Raw genomic sequence first — 21,588 nt, forward strand, 5'->3', positions numbered from 1 at the left:
CTGGGTCTTGGGAAAGATGGCGTTCGGCTCATAATCCTCATGGCAACTCAGCTAAATAAATAGCTTCGTTTTACTCTCATTTTACAGATAAACAGGCAGCCAAAAGGAGTTAACTAATCCCTCAAGGTCATAAAACCTGCAAGTGTCACAACCAGGATTTAAACTTAGGCCCTTTCTCCAGAGTCCATGTTTATAGCCACTAAAATAGTTGCTGTCCTTATTAAGAACAAATGAGCCTGACCAGGCGGTGGTGCAGTGGATAGAGCGTTGGACTGGGATGCAGAGGACCCAGGTTCGAGACCCCGAGGTTGCCAACTTGAATGCGGGCTCATCTGGTTTGAGCAAAAAGCCCACCAGCTTGAACCCAAGGTCGCTGGCTCCAGCAAGGGATTACTCGGTCTGCTGAAGGCCCGCAGTCAAGGCATGTATGAGAAAGCAATCAGTGAACAACTAAGGTGTTGCAAACACGCAATGAAAAACTAATGATTGATGCTTCTCATCTCTCTCCATTCCTGTCTGTCCCTGTCTGTCCCTCTCTCTGACTCACTCTCTGTCTCCGTTAAAAATTAAAAAAAAGCCTGACCTGTGGTGGCACAGTGGATAAAGCGTCCACTTGGAAATGCTGAGGTTGCCGGTTCGAAACCCTGGGCTTGCCTAGTCAAGGCACATATGGGAGTTGATGCTTCCAGCTCCTCCCCTCATCTTTCTCTGTCTCTCCTCTCTCTCTCTCTCTATCTCTCCCTCTCCTCTCTAAAATGAATAAATTTTAAAAAATTAAAAAATTAAAAAATTAAAAAAAAAAAAAGAACAAATGAGGGCCTGACCTGTAGTGGCACAGTGGATAAAGCGATGACCTGGAATGCTGGTGGCTGGTTCCAAACCCTGGGCTTGACCAGGTCAGGGCACATAGGAGAAGCAACAAGGAGTCGATGCTTCCTGCTCCTCCCCCCTTTCTCTCTCTAAAATTCAATAAATAAAAAAATAAAAGAACAAATGAGGTGGTTTGCAGACACTTTTTTGAAGAAGAACTGCTTCCCCATTTTGCCTCCTCTTGTGAATCATATCTCTGCTCTCTATCTCCTTTGTCTTAAAGCAGTGACAGGGAGTTTTACAAGTTCTTGATTCAAGGACAAGTGAGGCAGTCCAGGATTAAACAATGGAACTGAATTTTGATGGCTGGGTGGGGGGGTTTGTGGGGGTGTCAGATAAGCTGGATTCTAGGCTTGGCTTTAGCAGCTCCCTTAAGCCTTGATTTCTTGGTCTGTAAAATAGAGATAATTTTCTCGCTGTGCCCACCTCTCAGGGCTGTTTCCAGGATCAAATGAGGACATTTTGTACCCAAGTTAGTGTCTCTTATTATGATCAAGGACTTAACACGCTAGCAGATGATTCTGAATATAATGGGGGCTGGTCATGACTAGACTCTTGACCTATAGGAACTATTCCTACTGGATCTGTTTATATCTTTTTTTTTACTTAAAAAATTTTAATGGATTTTAGAGAGAGAGGAGGGTAGGAGGAAAGGAGAAAGAGAAATAATCAATTTATTGTTCCATTTATTTATGCATTCATTGGTTGATTCTTGTATGTGCCCTGACCAGGGATGGAACCTGCAACCTTGGTGTATTAGGATGACACTCTAACCAACTGAGCTGCCAGGCCAGGGCTTCATTTGTATCTTCTTGTGTTCTTATTTATTGGTTGATTATTTAGAGAGAGACAGAAACAGAAACGTCAATTCTGTTCTTGTACATGTCCTGATCAGATGTTGAACTTGCAACTTCCACGCATCGGAATGATGCTCCAACCAACTGAGCTATCCAACCAGAACTCATTTATCTCTCTCTCTCTCTCTCTCTCTCTCTTTTGTATTTTTCTGAAGTTGGAAACTGGGAGGCAGTCTGACAGACTCCCGCATGCACCTGTCCAGGATCCACCCGGCATGCCCACCAGGGGGCGATGCTTTGTTGCAACCAGAGGCATTCTAGCGCCTGAGGCAGAGGCCACAGAGCTATCCTCAGCACCCGGGTCAACTTTGCTCCAATGGAGCCTTGGCTGCGGGAGGGGAAGAGAGAGACAGAGAGAAAGGAGAGGGGGAGGAGTGGAGAAGCAGATGGGCGCTTCTCCTGTGTGCCCTGTCATTTATATCTTGATTATGCATCAAACACTCACTGAACATTTACCCAAACCCTGTTCCTGCCTCTCATAAGTTCTTATTCCACCTTCTACAGAGTCAGAATTATAAACCTACAGAACAGTACAGTGTGATAGGTGTTATCCTAGAGTTATAAACAACTGAAAATGTACAAATGACTCTACCTGGAGAATTCCTGAAAGGCTTTGCAGAGAAGTTGGTATCTGAGCCTGGTCTCAAAGATGAATAGGAGTTCATCAAAGGGAAAAATGGGGAAGAGCATTTTAAAAAGTACAACATGTGCAGAGACAAATAAGAAATGGGAGATGAGGCTGAAGAGGAAGCCTGGAACCAGATGGTTATCATGAGTAAGGAGCTTTCCTACAGGGGGAGGAGTCCCAAGTGGGTTTAATTCCTCTCCAACTGTACTGCTAACACCAGCCCCAGCCCCCAGGATTTGCATGGACCATTGCATTAATTTCCCAGTACTTACAGAGATTTTTTTTTTAAAGATTTTATTTATTCGCCTGACCAGTTGGTGGTGCAGTGGATAGAGCGTCGGACTGGGATGCAGAGGACCCAGGTTCGAGACCCCGAGGTCGCCAGCTTGAGTGCGGGCTCATCTGGTTTGAGCAAAGCTCACCAGTTTGGACCCAAAGTTTCTGGCTTGAGCAAGGGGTTACTCAGTCTGCTGTAGTCCCACGGTCAAGGCACATATGAGAAAGCAATCAATGAACAACTAAGGTCTTGCAATGAAAAACTGATGATTGATGCTTCTCATCTCCGTTCCTGTCTGTCCCTATCTATCCCTCTCTCTGACTCTCTCTGTCTCTAAAGAAAAAAAAAATTATTCATTTTAGAGAGGAGAGAGAGAAGAGGAGGGAGGAGCAGGAAGCATCAACTCCCATATGTGTCTTGACCAGGTAAGCCCAGGGTTTCGAACTGGCAACTTCAGCATTCCAGGTCTATGCTTTAGCCACTATACCACCATAAGTCAGGCCATACTCAGCAATCTTATCCACCTCACCCCCAATTGCTATTCACCCTAGTCACCTAGAGTAATCTTTTAAATAAAGTTAAATGTGACTTCCCTGTTAAAAACCCTTTAATAGCCTCCCATTGCACTTAGAATAAAACCTAGACTCTAGTGCACCATGCATGGTCTCCTTCCTGCCTTCTTCTCTGCCCCTCACTCACTCTGCCTTCCCTGACATTCAACCAAAAGTAGGGTCGCCAGCCACATTCTTCTCTATCATTGCTGTCCCTGGTTCCACCAGCATACCTATGTGTTCATTTGGGGACTAGTTCAGGGCAAAGACCATATCTGAGAGAACTCCTCTCCCCATGTTCTAGTTACTTTCTCTCAATCACCCTGCTTACCTCCATAGCAATTCCCACAGTTTGAAATCCCCTAGATGGTTTATTTACTTATTTTGTATCTTTATCATCTACTCCACATAGTATTTGGAGCAGAATTTGATGAGCAGTGAATATTTGTTTGTTTTGTTTTTGTTTTTTTTATGACAGACAGAAAAAGGGACAGATAAGGACAGAGACAGACAGGAAAGGAGATGAGAAGCATCAATTCTTCATTGCGGCTCCTTAGTCTCTTTAGTTGTTCATTGATTACTTTCTCATGTGCCTTTACTGGGGGCTACAGCAGACTAAGTGACCCCTTGCTCAAGCCAGCGACCTTGAGCTCAAGCCAAAGACCTTGGGTATCAAGCCAGCGACCTTTGGGCTCAAGCCAGCAACCATGACATCATGTCTATGATCCCACGCTCAAGCTGGCGACCTTGGGGTTTCGAACCTGGGTCATCTGCATCCCATTCCAATGCTCTATCCAATGCACCACTGTCTGGTCAGGCTATTTGTTGATCAAATGAATGAATGATCAGAAAAATGCTAAGATCTGGAATAGAGAGGAGAAAGACCAGGAAAAGAAAGCTGTGGGGGAAATTGCTATGATCATCCAGGCAAGAGAGAGAAAGGGCCTCATACATACCAGAAAACATTGGTAGTGTTGATGTGCTCTAAACACAGTTCCAAACTAGAAGCAATAGGTGTTAGTGACTAACTGAATGTAGGGAGTAAAGAAGAGAAAGGGACAAGCATGACCGTCAGTGAAGGAACAAAGCAGGAAGAGCTGGTTAGGGATTGAGGGAAAGTAGAAATAATGAGTCTCTTTAGACTTGTTAACTCTTAGGTGTTTGAGTGACAGCCAAATGAAGGTGTTCAGAAGGAAGCTGGGTTGACTTGTCCCCAGCAAGAAGCCAGCACTGGGATTTAGGATGGTACCACAGAGGGCAAGAGTGGATGTCATCACCCAGGAAGAGTATGCAGAGGGAAAGGGCTAGAGAGAGGTCCAAACATAGGGAACTTTAACCCTTGAGGAAACTGCAGGAACCAACCAAAAGTGGTTGGAATGACCAGATCCCTGAACAGAAGGGAGAGAGGAAACCTAGACAGCACTCAGGGAGCTTCCAAAAGGAGGGGATGGTACCAACAATGTCAGATACTGCAAAGCTCTGGCAAGGAAAAACAAGCCACTGAATTTGGCAACTAAGAGGTCATCCCTGATCCTTCCAGACTGAGGTCGCCCCTAAGGTTGGGGAGGAGGCCAGATTGTGGTAGACCAAGTAGTGAGTGGGAAGTGAAGTAGCAGAAACAGTGAGTAAAGACAATCTTTTAAAATTTTTGAAAGAAGGAACTAAGACAAAACAATAAGATGATTATTTTAAAAGGAGAGAAAGTCATGTGAAGGCTTTCCTTTTTATTTTATTTTTTCATTTAATTGTTTTTTCTGTTAATTACATGTTTACAGAACATTATAAAGTGCATAAAAGGGTGGACAAGCAAAGAAAAAAACATTTAACATCTGGCATATTTCCTTTCAGTCTTTTTCTATGCATTTTTTTCTTTAATTATTTTTTAAATTTTTTATTGATTGATTTTTAGAGAGAGAGAGGAAGAGAGAGAGAGAGAAACATTGATCCGTCGCTCCACTCATTCATACATTCATGGGTTGACTTGTATGTGTCATGACCACGAATCAAACCAGCAACCTTGGTGTATCAGGATGACGATCTAACCAACTGAGCTACACGGCCAGGGCCTGGATGAATTATCTGGAAAGTACAATTTCTGTGTTATACTTTTTTTCCTATTAAACACTGTGTCCTAAGCATTGAATGGAATTCTTTTTCTTTTCCTCTCCTACTTCTTTCTCTTTTTTTAAATTTTTTCTTAGATTTTTATTTATTCATTTTTATTAGAGAGAGAGAGAAAGAGAAAGAGAGAGAACAGGGGGAGGAGCTGGAAGCATCAACTCCCATATGTGCCTTGACCAGGCAAGCCCAGAGTTTTGAACCGGCGACCTCAGCATTCCAGGTCGACGCCTTATCCACTGCGCCACCACAGCTCAGGCTCTTTCTTTCTTTTTTAAGTATGAGAGACAGTTGAATGATCAATCTGGTTTTATCCTCCCCTCTCACATTCCTAGAGTCTCTGATATCTAAGCAGACAAATTTTGTTTGGAAGGTAATTCTGTTCATTTTGGGTGAATAAAAAAGCTGAACAGTAGAAGGGCCAAAAATAATTTTGGGGCCCTGGCCAGTTGGCTCAGTGGTAGAGCGTCGGCCTGGCGTGCAGAAGTCCCGGGTTCGATTCCCGGCCAGGGCACACAGGAGAAGCGCCCATCTGTTTCTCCACCCCTCCCCCTCTCCTTCCTCTCTGTCTCTCTACTCCCCTCCCGCAACCGAGGCTCCACTGGAGCAAAGATGGCCCGGGCGCTGGGGATGGCTTCTCGGCCTCTGCCCCAGGCGCTAGAGTGGCTCTGGTCGTGGCAGAGCTACGCCCTGGAGGGGCAGAGCATCGCCCCCTGGTGGGCAGAGTGTCGCCCCCTGGTGGGCGTGCCAGGTGGATCCTGGTCGGGCGCATGCGGGAGTCTGACTGTCTCTCCCCGTTTCCGGCTTCAAAAAAATACAGGGGGAAAAAAAAAAAAAAGAACCATGGCTCTGCTGGCTCTTTATTGATTGATTGGTTTTATTACTTTTAGGGCAAGAGAAACATCGATTTATTGTTACATTCATGCATTCATTGGTTCATTATTTATTATTATTATTTTTTTGTATTTTTCTGAAGTTGGAAATGAGGAGGCAGTCAGACAGACTCCCACATGTGCTCAACCGGGATCCACCCAGCATGCCCACCAGGGGGCGATGTTCTGCCCATCTGGGGCATTGCTCTGTTGCAACTGGAGCCATTCTAGCGCCTGAGGCAGAGGTCATCAAGCCATCCTCAGCGCCTGGGCCAACTTTGCTCCAATGGAACCTTGGCTGTAGGAGGGGAAGAGAGAGACAGAGAGGAAGGAGAGGGGGAAGGGTGGAGAAGCAGATGGGCGCCTCTCCTGTGTGCCCTGGCTGGGATTCGAACCCGGGATTTCTGCACGCCAGGCCGATGCTCTACCTCTGAGCCAACTGGCCAGGGCCGGTTCATTATTTTTTTAATTGAATTTATTTGGACATTATATGAAACCATATCATTAAAAATATTTTTTTCCATTGACTTAAGTGGGGGAGATATGCCAAAATAGCTCAGTTGGGAGAGCGTTAGACTGAAGGGGGGGGGAGAAAGAGAAGCATCAATTCATTGTTTCACTAAATTGTTCCATTTAGGGCCCTGGCCGGTTGGCTCAGCGGTAGAGCGTCGGCCTAGCGTGCGGAGGACCCGGGTTCGATTCCCGGCCAGGGCACACAGGAGAGGCGCCCATTTGCTTCTCCACCCCTCCACCGCGCTTTCCTCTCTGTCTCTCTCTTCCCCTCCCGCAGCCAAGGCTCCATTGGAGCAAAGATGGCCCGGGCACTGGGGATGGCTCTGTGGCCTCTGCCTCAGGTGCTAGAGTGGCTCTGGTCGCAATATGGCGACGCCCAGGATGGGCAGAGCATCGCCCCCTGGTGGGCAGAGCATTGCCCCTGGTGGGCGTGCTGGGTGGATCCCGGTCGGGTGCATGCGGGAGTCTGTCTGACTGTCTCTCCCTGTTTCCAGCTTCAGAAAAATGGAAAAAAATAAAAATAAAAAAAATAAATAAATAAATTGTTCCATTTAGTTGTGTACTCATTGATTGCTTCTCATACATACCCTGATCGGAGATTGAACCCACAACTTTGGTGTGCTGGGATGATGCTTTATCCACTGAGCCACCTGGCCAAGGCCATTGGTTGATTCTTGTGTGTGCCCTGACCAGCGATCAGACTTGTAACCTTGGCATATGTAAAGCCAGTAGCCATGGCCACCATCACAGCCGCCTGGCCCATGTAGGTTCGCATTAAATTCAGACACAAGGTAATGAAATAACGGAGCCAATAACTGGTGGGCCATTACCTTTAATCCTAGTTTGCACCTGGCAGGCAAGTAAAAACACACACTGGGCTCCAAAACCCACTTATTCAGTGCTCACAAAGCTATTGACTTATCAGAGTTTCCTAGGATCAAAGGTTTCTAGCTCACTAGCCTTATTCACCTCTGTTCCCTATCTCTTTCTCTCTGCACAAATTGGCTTCTCCTTCAGCACTCCACCATCTTGGCTGCCTCTCCTCTCCTCCACGTGGCCTTTCTCTGCTCTCCTCTCTAATGTTAATCTCATGAACCAAGAGAGCAAGCTCTCAGTCTGCCCCATTTTATAGTGTAGAAATCAAAACCTTTAATCCAATATACAAACAAGGAAGTCTCTGATACAAAGTCACTTGGGGTGGGAAAGGCTTAGTCTTAAAACTAAGCCTTAGGGTATGACAACCCTGTCTGCTTACAGCCTATCCCCCACACCCAATGCAAACTATAAGCAAGCAAACCTATGTATCATATTTACAAACTTATTTGACCAACAGCATATTAGATTGACACTCTAATCAACTGAGTTACATGGCCAGGACCTTTGCTGGCTCTTGAGCATATTTATTCCATGCTAAGTAATAGCAACAACAATAGCAATAATAATGGCTAACGCTTACTGAGTGCAATGCCATTTCAAACACTTTAATTATCTTATTTAATCCCCACAAAATAAGTACTTGCAGATAGGAAAACTGAGCTCGCCTAGTTGGTAAGTGGTAAATCCAGTACTAAGGCCTAACCATTCTGATTTCCTGAGACCGGCTGCTCATTGGAATAAAGGGGAAAGAACCTAACATTGCTTGAGTCCTCCTTTGTGTCTGCCACTGTGCTAGGAAGCTTCTCAGATGAAATTCCAGGTTCAGAATTTGCTTTCCGAGCAGGGAGTGTTATCCCCATTTTCCGGAAGAGGCAAGATTATCTCAGTGAAATTAAGTGACACACCCTGGGTTACATGGCTGAGAAGCTGCAGAGCTGCCACTCCCAATGGGTCTGTTCAAAGTCCAGGCTCTGTGCCATGTCAGTTTTTTCCTCATCTAGGGTGCCACCTTCTGCCCATGACAGAGTTTAGAACTCCAGTACTGCCAGGACCAGGCCCGGAGTGGAATCGGCAGTAGTCCTGCCGGGGTCAGACCAGCCACTATCTTCATGTCCCCCATCTGGAGGGGCAGCAGTATGGCCAGAGCATCTCATTTGGAAGAGGAAGTAAAATACTGAGTCTGTTTGATATCTTTGGATTTGTAAATGTTGATAACCAGTTAAAAAAAAACAACTTGAAGCATCTCTGGGGTCTACATTACCCACTTGTGAATAAGTAGAGCTGATGGGTCCCCAGGTGGCAGCTTCGGGTCTCTAATACCAGGTATCTACTTCTGTCCTGGAACAGTGTTGCCAGCTACCTGGCCAGCCACTGACCCTGCAAACTGAACACATCCCCAACTGAATTCATAATTTCTATCCCTACATTTCCTTAGATGACCCCCCACCCCACCCCCCACCACCAGACCTGCTTCTCCTCTTGTCTTTTCCACCTCAGAGACTGTCATCATCACTGCTCAGTCATCTTCCAAGAATCCTCTAATAGCACCTCCTCTCTGAATTTCGACTTGGTCTGAACCACCATCGTCACCTGCCTCTGCTACATTACAGCCAGAATTCCCTCGTTGGTCTCCCCTCTTCTTGTCACACTGACCTCCATAGTCACTCTTGATTCTTCCAATAGCCTCTCTTAGAATTAGCCTTGAACTCCTCATCATGGTCTACAACAGCGGTTTTTAACAGATACAGGGTGGTTAACTCCTTCATGGACCAGCGATTGAAAACCACTGGTCTACAAGACCCTACATGAGCTGGCGCCGGGATCTTCTCTTGACTCCTTATCTTTCTGTCAGTCTGGGCCCCAGCCTTTCTAGCCTTCGCCAAGTTCCTCCAAACCATGGATTTCATAGCCTTTGCCCTCGCCACTTCCCCAGGGAATCCCAGAATGCTCTTCTTCCAGATCTTCAGCTGGCACTTTCTCATGCTCTGGATCTCAGCTCCTGAGCCAGGCCTTTTCTGTTCTCACTGTCTCCAGGATGTCCTCTCCCAGTCACTCTCTCACATTTCCTTTATAATCCTTACTGACACTTGACCTGTCTTCTTCCTTGTCTATAGCCACTCCCCTGTCCTCCCCCATTTCCCCTCTTTCTACCTTATCCTCTCTACCCTCCCCCACCACACACACACACATACACTCTAGATCAGGTATGAGGTCTATTTTATTCATGGCTGGACTTCAGCCCCTAAACATTGCCTGGTGGATGGAGAGCAATCACAAAAGAAATTTGTTTATTAAGGACTGCCTGCACTTGTGGTTCTACCTCCCCATCCCCCATAGCTTACTCCTACTCCTCTCCGCATCACATTCTCAGGAGCCAGAAGCCACTAACAGATGGGGAGTGAATCAGAAAAGGAAACAGAGAAAGGAGGAAGTTCTGTCAGTGGGAGCAACAAAAAAAAGTCTAGGATGAATCTAGATGCAGTTAAGTGAATCATCTCCCCCCTACTCCAGCCCCACCCTCACCCATGTCCACCATCAAGACCAAAATAAAGGGCTGGCTTTCCGGTTTTGGAGTCAGGAGGCCAAGATTCAAGTTCTGCTGGTTCTGTGACCTTTTTTGTTTTTTTTGGTATTTTTTTTTCTGAAGTGAGAAGCGGGGAGACAGAGAGACAGACTTCTGCCTTTGCCTGACCAGGATCCAGCCGGCATGCCCACCAGGGGGGTGATGCTCTGCCCATCTGGGCATTGCTCTGTTGCTACACATTTTAGTGCCTGAGGCAGAGGCCATGGAGCCATTCTCAGCGCACAGACCAACTTTTGCTCCAATGGAGCCTCGGCTGCAGGAGGGGAAGAGAGAGACAGAGAAAGGAGAGGGGGACGGGTAGAGAAGCAGATGGGCGCTTCTCCTGTGTGCCCTGACCGGGAATCAAACCCAGGACTTTCACATGCCAGGCCAACGTTCTACCACTGAGCCAACTGGCCATGACCTGGTTCTGTGACCTTTGATCAGTCTTTGTCTTGGCCTCAGTTTCTTCATCTGTGAAAGAGAGATGGTAGTGATACCTCACCCACAGGGGGTTGTGAAGTGTAAATGAGGGTTTAGAATATAGAATACACAAAAAGACTTAGAATAATGTATGGAATGTAGGAAGCACTCAAATGCCAACTGATATCCATTAATATTCTGCCGGCACCACCCACCTGCCTTATACAGCAGAGCCCAGTCAGCTGCCTCCAGTGGCTACAGCACCTCTCTGGTCCTCAATCTCTTGAGTTGGTAACCAGCTTCCACCCCAGTGCCAGCAACATCATAGGCATGCCCCAAACCTTGCTCTCTGCCATCTTTTCTTTAAATTACTTTATTTACTTTTTTTTTAATTCATTTTAGAGAGGAGAGAGAAAGGGAGAGACAGAGACAGAGAGGGAGAGAGAGGAGAAAGAGACAGAGAGAAGGTGGGGAGGAGCTGGAAGCATCAACTCCCATATGTGCCTTGACCAGGCAAGCCCAGGGTTTCGAACCGGCGACCTCAGCATTTCCAAGTCGACGCTTTATCCACTGCGCCACCACAGGTCAGGCCACTTTATTTACTTTTAATTGTCTAAACTGTGGTAAAATATACATAAAAATTTATCATTTTAACCATGTTCAAGTGTGTGCTCAGTGGCATTACATACATTCATATTGCGTCACCATCACCACCCATTTCCAGAACTTTTTAATCACCCTCATCTAAAACTCTGTATTCATTAAACAATAACTTCCCATAACCTCTCCCTCTAGCACCAGTTAACCATTCTTCTAGTTCCTGTCTCTATGAATTTGACTGTTTTGTACTACCAGTAAGTGGAATCATATGATATTTATTTGTCCTTTTGAGTCTGGCTTATTTCACTTAGCATGTCTTCAAGGTTCATCCATGTTGTAGCATGTATCTGAATTTCATTCCTTTTTATGGCAAAATAATATTTCATTGTGTGGATATTCATTCATTTTGTTTATCCATTCATCCTTTCATGGACATTTGGATGTTTACACCTTTTGGCTACAATGAATCATGTTGTGTCTGACCTGTGGTGGCAGAGTGGATGAAGCGTTGACCTGGAATGCTGAGGTCACCAGTTCAAATCTCTGGGTTGCCTGGTCAGGGCACATACGAGAAGCACCTACTGCAAACTGATGTTTTCTGCTCTTCCCCACCCCCTTTCTCTCTCTCTTCTCTGAGATTAATAAAAAAAATCTAAGAAAGCAAACAAACAAAACAGAAGAATTCTGGCTGCTGTGAATATGGGTGTACAAATATCTCTGAGCCTGACCTGCGGTGGCGCAGTGGGTAAAAGCATCGACCTGGAACACTGAGGTCACTGGTTCGAAACCCCAGGTTTCCCTGCTCAAGGCACATATGGGAGTTGATGCTTTCTGCTCCTCCCTCCCTTCTCTCTCTCTCTATCTCCTCTCTCTAAAATGAATAAATAAAATCTTTAAAAAAAAAATCTCTTTGAGACTCTGCTTTCAGTTTTTTGGTATGTACCCAGAAGTGGAAATATTGGGTCATATGGCAATTCTATTTCCAATTTTTTCAGGAATTGCCATGTTTTCAACAGTGGCTGCATCACTTTGCATTCCTACCAACAGTGCACAAGGGTTCCAATTTCTCCACATTTTACCAACACTTGCAACTTTCTGGGGTTTTTTTTCTTTTTCTTACAGAGACAGAAAGAGTCAGAGAAAGGGATAGATATGGACAGACAGACCAGGAACAGAGAGAGATGAGAAGCATTAATCATCAGTATTTTGTTGCGACACCTTAGTTGTTCATTGATTGCTTTCTCATATGTGCCTTGACTGTGGGCCTTCAGCAGACCGAGTAACCCCTTGCTCGAGCCAGCGACCTTGGGTCCAAGCTGGTGAGCTTTTGCTCAAACCAGATGAGCCTGTGCTCAAGCTGGCGACCTCGGGGTCTCAAACCTGGGTCCTCCGCATCCCAGTCTGATGCTCCATCCACTGCACCACCGCCTGGTCAGGCTCTCGGGGTTGTTTTGTTTTGTTTTGTCTTTTTCTTCTGTTGCTGTGAGTGCAACAGTTTTTTGTTTTTTTTTTTAGATTTTATTCATTTTAGAGAGAGGAGAGAGACAGACAGAGAGAGAAGGAAGGGAGGAGCAGAAAGCATCAACTCCCATATGTGCCTTGAGCAGGGAAGCCCGGGGTTTCAAACCCGCGACCTCAGTGTTCCAGGCTGATGCTTTTACCCACTGCACCACCGCAGGTCAGACTCTCGTTTTTTTTTGTTTTGTTTTGTTTTGTTTAAGATTTTTTTTGTTTATTCATTATAGAGAGGAGAGGGAGAGAGAAAGAGAGAGAAGGTGGGGAGGAGCAGGAAGCATCAACTCCCATATGTGCCTTGACCAGGCAAGCCCAGGGTTTTGAACCTGCAACCTCAGCGTTTCCAGGTTGACACTTTATCCACTGCGCCACCACAGGTCAGGCAGACTCTCGGTTTTTTTATAGTAGCCATGCTGATAGGTATGAAGTGGTATCTCATTGTGGGGTTTTTTTATTATTTTTTTTTTTTTTTTTACAGAGACAGAGTCAGAGAGAGGGATAGGCAGACAGGAACGGAGACATGAGAAGCATCAATCAGTTTTTCATTGCACGTTGCAACTTCTTAGTTGTTCATTGATTGCTTTCTCATATGTGCCTTGACCGCGGGCCTTCAGCAGATCGAGTAACCCCTTGCTGGAGCCAGCGACCCTGGGTCCAGGCTGGTGAGCTTTTTGCTCAAGCCAGATGAGCTTGCGCTCAAGCTGGTGACCTCGGGGTCTCGAACCTGGCTCCTTCCACATCCCAGTCCAACGCTCTATCCACTGCGCCACCACCCGGTCAGGCTCATTGTGGTTTTGACTCACATTTTCCTAATGATTAATATGTTGAGCATCTTTTCATGTTTATAATCCATTTGTATATCTTTATTTTTTTTTCTATTTTTTTTATAAATTTTTTTTTTATTCATTTTAGAGAGGAGAGAGAGAGAGAAAGAGAGAGAGACAGGGGGAAGGAGCTGGAAGCATCAACTCCCATATGTGCCTTGACTAGGCAAGCCCAGGGTTTCGAACAGGCGACCTCAGCATTTCCAGGTCGACACTTTATCACTGCGCCACCACAGGTCAGGCCATTTGTATATCTTTAGAGAAATGTGTATCCGAGTCCTTTGTCCATTTTTGAATTGAGTTTGCTTTTTTATTGTTGAATTGTAGTTCTTTGTAAATTCTGGGTATTAATCTCTTTTTTTTTCTTTTTTTTTAAATTGTTTTAAATTTATTTATTCACTTTAGAGAGGAGAGAGAGAGACAGAGAGAAAGAGAGAAGGGGGTGGAGTAGGAAGCATCAACTCCCATATGTGCCTTGACCAGGTAGGCCCAGGGTTTTGAACCGGCGACCTCAGCATTCCAGGTCAACACTTTAGCCACTGTGCCACCACAGGTCAGGCAATCTCTTTTTTTGATGTTTATTTTATTGATTTTAGAGCAAGGGAGAGAGCAGGAGAGAGACAGGAATATCTGTTCCTGTATGTGCCTTGACCAGGGATCGAACTCTCAACTTCTGCACTTCAGGATGATGCTCTAATAAACCCAGTCACCTGGTCAGGGCTTTTTCCTTATACTTATTGGATATTAACCTCTTATGGGGGCCCTGGCCAGCTTGCTCAGTGGTGGAGCATCAGCCTGGCTAGTGGAAGTCCCAGGTTTGATTCCTGGTCAGGACACACAGGAGAAGTGACCATCTGTTTCTTTACCCCTCCCCCTCTACTTCTCTCTCTCTCTCTCTCTCTCTCTCTCTCTCTTCCTCTCTTATAGCCATGGCTCCATTGGAGCAAGTTGGCCCCAGGCACTGAGGATGGCTCCATAGCCTCTGCCTCAGGCGCTAAAAAGAACTAAGTTGCTGAGCAATGGAGCAGCAGCCTCAGATGGGCAGAGCATTGCCCTCTAGTGGGCTTGCCAGGTGGTTCCAGTCTGGGCACATGCGAGAGTCTGTCTCTGCCTACCACTTCTCAATTAAAAAAAAAACAAACACCTTTTTTTTTTTTTTTTACAGAGAGATAGAGTCAGAAAGAGGGATAAATAGGGACAGACAGACAGGAACGAAGAGAGATGAGAAGCATCAATCATCAATTTTTCATTGCGACACTTAGTTGTTCATTGATTGCTTTCTCATATGTGCCTTGACCGCGGGCCTTCAGCAGACCGAGGAACCTCATGCTCAAGCCAGCGACCTTGGGTCCAAGCTGGTGAGCTTTTTTTATTTTGCTCAAGCCAGATGAGCCCGCGCTCTAGCTGGTGACCTCGGGGTCTCGAACCTGGGTCCTCCACATCCCAGTCCAATGCTCTATCCACTGCGCCACCGCCTGATCAGGCAACAAACAAACAAAAACAAAAAAAAAAAACTCTTATCAGATATGTGATTTGCAAATATTTTCTCCAAGTCTGAGAGTTGCCGTTTCTCTCTCCTGATAGTGGCCTTGGATACACAAAAGTTTTACATTTTTATGAAGTCCAGTTTACTTATTTTTTTGTTACCTGTGCTTTTGGTGTCATATTCAAGAAATCATTAACAGCCTGACTTGTAGTGGATAAAGCGTCGACCTGGAACACTGAGGTCATGTGGTTCAAAACCCCACACTAGCCTGGTCAAGGCACATATGGGAGTTGATACTTCCTGGTCCTCCCCTGTTCTCGTTCTCTCTCTCTCTTTCTCTTCACTCTCTCTAAAAATGAATAAATAAAATATAAAGAGTAAAAATTAAAAAATCAGCCTGACCTGTGGTGGCGCAGTGGGTGACGCGTTGACCTGGAAATGCTGAGGTCGCCGGTTCGAAGCCCTGGGCTTGCCTGGTCAGGGCACATATGGGAGTTGATGCTTCCAGCTCCTCCTCCCTTCTCTCTCTCTGTCTCTCTCTCTCCCTCTCTCTCTCCTCTCTAAAAAATGAATAAAGAAAAAAAAAAAAAAAGAAAAAAAATTTAAAAAATCATTAACAAGTCCATTGTCATGAATCATTTTCCTGTTTTTTTTTCTAAGAGCTGGGTAATTTTAGCTCTTATGTTTGGATCTTTGATTCGTTTTGATGGTAAGAGTTCAACTTAATTCTTTTGTATGTCAATATCCAGTTTTTCCAGCACCATTTACAGAAAAGGCTCTCCTTTCCCCATCGAATGGTCTTGTCACTCATACCAAAAATCATTTGATGTCAGGATTTATTTCTGGACTTTTCATTCCATTCCATTAGCTACACCTCTGTCTGTATACCACCACCACACTATTTTACTTACTGTAGTTTTCTAGTAAGTTTGGAAATCAGGAAGTATATTCTTCCAACTTTGTTCTTTTTCAAGAGTGTTTGGCTATTCAGGGTCCCTTGAGATTCCATATGAATTTTAGAATGGGTTTCTTAAATTTCTGTAAAAAACAAAAAGTGTTCAGGCCCTGGCCAGAATAGTATTTTCTTCTTTTCCATTTTCTATTTTTTAAGAGAGAGAAGAAGGGAAAGAGATGAGAATCATCGACTTATAGTTGCAGCACCTTAGTTATTCATTGTTTCCCATATGTACCTTGACTGGAATGGGCAGGGGGGAGAAGGCTCCAGCCAAACCAATGACCCCTTGCTTAAGCCAGCAACCATGAGGTCATGTCTATGACCCCACGCTCAGCGTGTGACCCTGCACTCAAGCTTGTGAGCCTGCACTCAAGCCTGTGACCTCGGGGTTTTGAACATGGGTCCTCAGCATCCCAGGTCAATGTTCTATCCACTGTGCAACCACCTGGTCAAGCAGTACTGTATTCTTTTTGATGTTATTGTAAGTGGAATTTTCTTAAATTTTGGGGGGAGCCCTGGCTGATTGGCTCAGTGGTAGAGCATCAGCCTGGAGTGTGGATGTCCTGGGTTTAATTCCCAGTCAGGGCACACAGAAGAGGTGACCATCTACTTCTCCACACCCCACACACACTTCCTGCAGCCTTGGCTCAAATGGTTCAAGCAAGTTGGCCCTGGATGCTGAAGATGGCTCCATGGCCTGGCCTCTGGTGCTAAAACTAGCTCAGTTGCCAAGCAACAGAGCATCAGCCCCAGACAGGGGTTGCTGGGTGGATCCCGGTCAGGGCCCATACAGAAGTCTGTCTCTCTGCCTCCCAACCTCTCACTTAAAAAAAAAAAAGAGTTACCATGTCTGACCTATGGTAGATAAAGCATAGACCTGGAATGCTGAAGTCACTAGTTCAAAACCTCTGGCTTGCCTGGTCAAGGTACATATGGGAGTTGATGCTTCTTGCTCCTACCCCCTTTCTTTTCTTTCTTTTTTTTTTTTTATTTATCTGAAGCTGGAAACGGGGAGAGATAGTCAGACTCCCGCATGCGCCCGACCGGGATCCACCCGGCACGCCCACCAGGGGCGAAGCTCTGCCCACCAGGGGGCGATGCTCTGCCCCTCCGGGGTGTCGCTCTGCCACAACCAGAGCCACTCTAGCGCCTGGGGCAGAGGCCAAGGAGCCATCCCCAGCGCCCGGGCCATCTTTGCTCCAATAGAGCCTTGGCTGCGGGAGGGGAAGAGAGAGACAGAGAGGAAGGAGGGGGGGTGGAGAAGCAAATGGGCGCTTCTCCTATGTGCCCTGGCCAGGAATCGAACCTGGGTCCCCCGCATGCCAGGCCGACACTCTACCGCTGAGCCAACCGGCCAGTGCCTCCTTCCCCGCTTTCTTTCTGTCTCCCTCTCACTCTCTCCCCCCACTCTCTAAAATGAATAAATAAAGGAAAAAAAAGAATTTAGATTCTCAGGCTTCTAGCTGGGTGACCTTTTCAACTTTAAGCTCTTGATTAAAAAAAAAAAAAGCTTTATTTTTAAATATTAAATTTTATTTTAAAAATTGATTTTAGTGAGCCCTGGCCGGTTGGCTCAGTGGTAGAGCGTTGGCCTGGCGTGCAGGAGTCCTGGGTTTGATTTCCGGCCAGGGAACATAGGAGAAGCGCCCATCTGCTTCTCCACCCCTCCCCCTCTCCTTCCTCTCTGTCTCTCTCTTCCCTTCCCACAGCCAAGGCTCCTTTGGAGCAAAGTTGGCCCAGGCGCTGGAGATGGCTCCATGGCCTCTGCCTCAGGCACTAGAATGGCTCTGGTTGCAACAGAGTAACGCCCTAGATGGACAGAGCATCGCCCCCTGGTGGGCGTGCCGGGTGTATCCCGGTCAGGCGCATGCGGGAGTCTGTCTGACTGCCTCCCCGTTTCCAACTTCAGAAAAAATACAAAAAAAGAAAAAAAAAGAAAAAGAAAAAAAATTGATTTTAGTGAGCAGAAGGGGGAGAAAAGAGAAACATCAACTTGTTGTTCTACCTATTCATTCATTCATTGGTTGATTTTTTTGTGTGTGTGAGAGAGAGAGGGACAGATAGGGTCAAACAGGAATGGAGAGAGATGAGAAACATCAATTCTTCCTTGCTACACCTTAGTTGTTCACTGATTGCTTTCTCATATGTGCCTTGACTGGGAGGCTATAGCAGACTGAGTGACCCCTTGCTTGAGCCAGCGACCTTGGGCTCAAGCAGGTGAGCTTTGCTCAAACCAGATGAGCCCACGCTCAAGCGAGCAACCTCGGGATCTCAAACTTGGGTCCTCCACATCCCAGTCTGATGCTCTATCCACTGCGCCACCGCCTGGTCAGTCTCATTGGTTGATTCTTTTTTTTTTTTTTTTTTAATTTTTTAAATATTTATTTATTGATTTTTAGAGAGAGGGGAGAGAGAGAGAGAGAGAGAGAGAGAGAGAGAGAGAGAGAGAAAGGGGAGGAGCAGATAGCATCAACTCCCATATGTGCCTTGACCAGGCAAGCCCAGGGTTTCAATCCGGCAACCTCAGTGTTCCAGGTTGATGCTTTATCCCACTGCGCCACCACAGGTCAGGCTCATTGGTTGATTCTTGTATGTGCCCTGACCAAGGATTGAACCCACAACCTTGGCGTATCAGGATGACACTCTAACCAACTGAGCTAACTGGCCAATGCAAAAAAAAAAACCTAGCTTTGTTAAAGTTATTCACATACTGTAAAATTCACCCATTTTCAGTGTACAACTCTAACCGTAATCTAGTTTTAGAGCACTTCCTTCTCTGAAAGATCCCTGATGCCCATTTGTAGTTAATCCCTGCTCCCACCTCCAGCCCCAGGCAACCACTAATTCTCCTTTCCATCTCTATACATATGCTGTTTCTGGACACTTCCTATAAAAGAAATCATACAATATGTGGCCTTCTGAGTCTGACTTTATTTTTAATCATACTTCGTTGTGGCACCTTAGTTGTTCATTGATTGCTTTCCCATATGTGCCTTGACTGGGGGCTACAACAGAGCGAGTGACCCCTTACTCAAGCCAGTGACTTTGGACTCATGCCAGTGGCCATGGGGTCATATCCATGATCCCATGCTCAAGCCAGCGACCTCGGGTTTCAAACTTGGGTCCTCTGCGTCCCATTACGCCACTCTGTCCACTGCGCCACCACCTGGTCGGGTTTTTTCAACACATGAAGAAGCACACAGTATTCCCTTGCGCGGTGATCCCCCAGCTGGTTTGACTGGAATCTTCTTGTCCTTGAATTTATAGGCCAGAGGCCAGTAAACTACACCTCTCTGGTTGTTGTTGCCCGAGAACCTACAAATGGTTTTCACATTTTTAAATGGTTAGCAGGGCAAAGAAATCAAAATACCGTACTTTGTCTTATGGATCAGGGAGCTGGATTATAGACAACCTCCGCAGCGTTGGGAAATGAGCCCTCAAGCACATGTGTGTCAACCATCTACTCATTCTCCCTCAGAAAAGCAAAGGTATTTTAATACTTCATGCAAACACACCTATAAACGCTCCCTATACCCTATGGTTCCTTTACTCTCACCTTTTCTTTCAACAATCAATTACACGGGCGCTAGGACCAACGATCACCAGCTGCCCAGGAATCAAAAAATTATGCTTCCGAAATCTCTTGATGTCGATTCCGCACGTAGAGCAATCGAGCTGCCCTACGTGTGCCACTCACGACAGAAGCCCTTTTTACTTGCTTCGCGCCGAAAACAGGCTGGCAGTGTTGGTGAATCCTTAATTTGGTAAGAGTGATAAAAAAGTGTGCCCAAATTCCTACATTATGCTCCAGAAGTTGAGGAGGAAATTTCAAAACCTTTTGAGGGAGGAAAATCTTCACAAGGAAACTTTGATTTGTTTTTTGATTTTTATATAGAAGCCAAGGCAAAAACATGAGTTGATATGCAAATAGCGCAGTGCTTGCTGGGAAGGTACCGGCGAGGCTCAGAGGGAGAGGCGGGGAAGAATGGTTGAGGGAAGGAACCGAGTTTTTTCCGCTGCAGTGGGCCGGGGTTACTCCTGTCGCTGCATGGGAAAACTGGCTTTTAGGGGGATATGAATACCTATCTGAGGAAAGACAAATCCAACCCTATTAAAATTGAAAATGCACAAATTTATGCCACTCCTTGAAGCGGCCCCAGCCTGCGAGCACTGGAAGGCATGGGGTCGTTGTCAAGAGCGAAAAATGGAGCCACCTAACTTTTATCATCACATCGGATTATCAGACTGTGTAGCGTGTTCATAAAGTGGAATGCTATCTATCCAGGAGTGAGTTAGACATCAAAAACACTGATAAGAGGTGCAGAATAAAAAAGATAATAAGGTACAGCATGATACTTGGTGTACAGGGAGGACGCTGGAACCAACTGAGCAACCCAGCCTGGGCTGTATTAACTTTTTTTTTTTAAGTTCTGACCTGACCAGGTGGTGGCACAGTGCACAGAGCGTAGACCTGGGACACTGAGGATCCAGACTCACCAGGTTGGGCAGGGTAGCAGGTTTGAGCAGAGTCACTGGCTGGGCTGGATCCCAGGGGTCAAGGCATGTATGAGAAGCCATGAACAATTGAAGCTAGGCAACTACCAGTTGATGCTGTCTATCTGTCTCTTGCTCGCTAAAAAAAAAAGAATAGAAAAAAATTGTTTTTTGGAAGAAATGAAAAACGAAAAAACAAAATTATCTAGGAGAGCCTTGGCTAAATAACTCAGAGCATCGTCCCGAAGCACAGAGTTGCCTGGTTCGATCCCCAGTCAGGGCACATACAGGAACAGACTGATGTTCCTGTCTCTCTCTCTCTCTCCCTTAAGCTTCTCTCTCTAAAATCAATAAATAAAAATGTAAAAAAAAAAAAAAAGATCTGGAAGAATACACATCAATGACCACTCCTACAAAGGAAAGGGATCAGGATGGGGGCCCTGTCTTTCTCTCTTCTCTCTCTAAAATCAATAAATCAAATTTTAAAAAATGTTCTAATTATTTATTTTATTTTATTTTATTTTATTTTTAAGAAAGGAGAGAGAGAGGGGGAGAGAGAGAGAAGGGAGGAGCAGGAAGCATCAACTCCCATATGTACCTTGACCAGTCAAGCCCAGGGTTTTGAACTGGCGACCTCAGTATTTCCAGGTCAACGCTTTATCCGCTGCACCACCACAGGTCAGGCAAAATGTTCTAATTATTTAAAAAGCATAATAATTATTGTGTTATTAAAAATATTTTTAAGATATAGTCCTTGTTCTGTATTTTCCCCATATATTTCTTTTTTTTTTTCTTCTTTTTTTTTCTTTTTTTCATTTTTCTGAAGCTGGAAACAGGGATAGACAGTCTGACAGACTCCCGCATGCGCCCGACCGGGATCCACCCGGCACGCCCACCAGGGGCCACGCTCTGCCCACCAGGGGGCGATGCTCTGCCCATCCTGGGCGTAGCCATGTTGCGACCAGAGCCACTCTAGCGCCTGAGGCAGAGGCCACAGAGCCATCCCCAGCGCCTGGGCCATTTTTGCTCCAATGGAGCCTTGGCTGCGGGAGGGGAAGAGAGAGAGAGAGGAAAGCGCTGCGGAGGGGTGGAGAAGCAAATGGGCGCTTCTCCTGTGTGCCCTGGCCGGGAATCGAACCCGGGTCCTCCGCACGCTAGGCCGACGC

At 45.9% G+C, this 21,588-nt stretch overlaps 1 non-coding gene across 1 annotated transcript; it reads right to left on the reverse strand.

Annotated features, from left to right (window-relative positions):
• Positions 1-19,507: 19,507 nt before the first annotated feature.
• Positions 19,508-19,641, reverse strand: LOC136332415 (U11 spliceosomal RNA). Its single transcript, XR_010730680.1, has one exon. It is a non-coding gene; the product is annotated as a U11 spliceosomal RNA (small nuclear RNA).
• Positions 19,642-21,588: the final 1,947 nt, after the last annotated feature.

Source organism: Saccopteryx bilineata, chromosome 3 (genome assembly GCF_036850765.1).
Source record: "Saccopteryx bilineata isolate mSacBil1 chromosome 3, mSacBil1_pri_phased_curated, whole genome shotgun sequence".
NCBI classification, from domain to species: Eukaryota; Metazoa; Chordata; class Mammalia; order Chiroptera; family Emballonuridae; genus Saccopteryx; species Saccopteryx bilineata.